The following is a 2422-nucleotide window of genomic DNA, read 5'->3' as shown; positions in this document are numbered from 1 at the left end:
AGCAGGTGACCACCATATCTGAATCTCCATCAACCTGGCTAACACCATTTGCCCGACACTGGTGACTACCTGAGACCTTGCCTCACCTGACTTGTGGGCCCACCCAACCTGCTTCCACCAGCTTTTCCATACAAACAGCCTGTCTTGGCTCATGCTGTGGACTTTCCTAAAATGTCTCAAAAGTTCACAAACTCCAAATAAGCATCACCTGACCTCAGCATGCCCTGTATCTCTTGCTAAGGAGCCCCAAGCCTGGCACTAGTGGCAGCTGGCCTTGGTTCACAGCTTAGCCTCTCCCAGGCACCTCCAAGCCCAGCACAAGTGCCAACCATCTGCAGATCACTGTGTATGTAGCTCATAGAAAGTAGCCCTGGACAGGGCACAGGCTGTGGCTGATCTTGGCCTGCAACAGAGTCCCTCCAAAAACAACCCAGAAAAACATATCTGGTGACCAGCTTCACACCACACCAAAGCACCACCCAGCCACCTGCACAAAAGACACATCCAAAGGGCAGACTGGGCAAGAACTAAAGCAAATCCTGCTCCATTGGGTTAGCCCCTGCACAACAGCTCCTCTACATAAGGACGGTCAGTCCACACAACCAATCAGCCTGAGGATTGATCCCTCCCATTCATACACAAACAGCAACCAAGGCTCACCTACAATAGGAAGGCACACACAACACACATAAGGGACATACCTTGAGCACCCAGCTCAGGTGAACAAGGAGACTGCACCACTGTGCCCCACAGGACACCTACTACATAAGGACACCCTATTAAGACATAGCAGCTCTACCCAATACACAGAAACAACCACAGGGAGGCAGCCAAAATGGGGAGACGAAGAAACATGTCCCAAACGAAAGAAGAGAACAACACTACAGAAAAGAAACTAAATTGAATGGAGATAAACAATGTACCAGACACAGAGTTCAAACACTGGTTATAAGAATGCTCAATGATCTCAATGAGAACTTCAATAAAGGGATGGGAAACATAAAAATGGAGATAGAAAAATAAAAAATAACCAGTCAGAAATGAAGAATACATAACTAAAATAGAGACTACATTAGAGGGAATCAACTGTAGATTAGGTGAAGTAGAGAATGGAATGAGTGATTTGGAATATAAGGTAGCAGAAAACACCCAATCAGAAAAGCAAAAAGAAAAAAGAATCCAGAAACATGAGGATAGCTTAAGGGGCCTCTGGGACAAAGTCAATCTTACCAACATTCGTATCATAGGAGTACCAGAAGGAAAAGAGAAAGAGAAGGAATTGAAAAATTATTTGAAGAAATAATGATAGAAAACTTCCCTAACCTGGTAAAGGAAATGCACATACAAGCCCAGGAAACACGGAGTCCCAAACAATATGAATTCAAAGAGGCCCACAGCAAGACACGTCATAGTCAAAATGCCAAAGGTTAAACACAAAGAGAGAATCTTAAAAGCAGCAAGAGAAAAGCTGTTGGTTACCTACAAGGGAGCTCCTATAAGACCATCAGCTGATTTCTCAACAGAAACTTTGCAGGCCAGAAGGGATTGGCACAAAATTTTCAAAGTGATGAAAAGCAAGACCCTACAGCCAAGACTACTCTACCCAGAAGAGCTATCATTTAGAATCGAAGGACACATAAAGAGCTTCTCAGACAAAAAAAAGCTAAAGGACTTTATCACCATGAAACCAGTATTACCAGAAATGTTAAAAGGACTTTTTTAAGAAGCAAAAGGGGGGAGAGTGGCAGCAGGGAGATCAAAAATATGAATAATAATGTGGCAATAACTACATATCTCTCAACAATTACTTTAAATGTAAATGGATTAAATGCTCCAATCAAAAGACATAGGTGGCTGAATGGATACAAAAAAAAGACCCTTATGTATGCTGCCTACAGCAGACTCACTTCAGATTGAAATACACACAGACTGAAAGTACAGCCACTACCACATCCAGTCAAAGTTACTTGCTTTTCCCAGATGGAATCTTTCTTAGAATATTTTCTCATCACTTCTCAGCCTTTTGGCTAAGATCAAGTGTAGAATATTTTCTCTTCTTGTAGAGTCTACTAGATTTAAAATACTCTCAAAACAAAACTATATATATATATATATATATATATATATATATATATATATATATATATGGATATAAGTATAGGTATAGGTAAATATAGTTATATATAATATGTATTGATAAACTAGTAATTATTGCTAATTAATAATTATAATACATAGATACATAATATTTAACTATATATATCCTCACTCCTTTGTTGTTTTCAATAACAATGTGGAAATACTTCTGGCCTAGGATACAGCAATATAACTGTACCTATATTTATAACTATATCTGTATATCTATACCTGTATCTATGTCTATATATTACTCTCTCAAGAGGCATTAGCCTCCTCTTTGCTG

The 2422-nt window shown here is 39.8% G+C and overlaps 1 pseudogene; it reads left to right on the top strand.

The window, feature by feature from the left end:
- The first annotated feature begins 2007 nt into the window (after nt 1-2007).
- Nucleotides 2008-2103, top strand: LOC117027883 (uncharacterized; annotated as a pseudogene).
- The last annotated feature ends 319 nt before the right edge of the window (nt 2104-2422 follow it).

Source organism: Rhinolophus ferrumequinum, chromosome 9, assembly GCF_004115265.2.
Source record: "Rhinolophus ferrumequinum isolate MPI-CBG mRhiFer1 chromosome 9, mRhiFer1_v1.p, whole genome shotgun sequence".
Taxonomy (NCBI): domain Eukaryota; kingdom Metazoa; phylum Chordata; class Mammalia; order Chiroptera; family Rhinolophidae; genus Rhinolophus; species Rhinolophus ferrumequinum.
The sequence above is the reverse complement of the archived record's forward strand: the minus strand, read 5'-3'. Positions and strand labels throughout refer to the sequence as shown.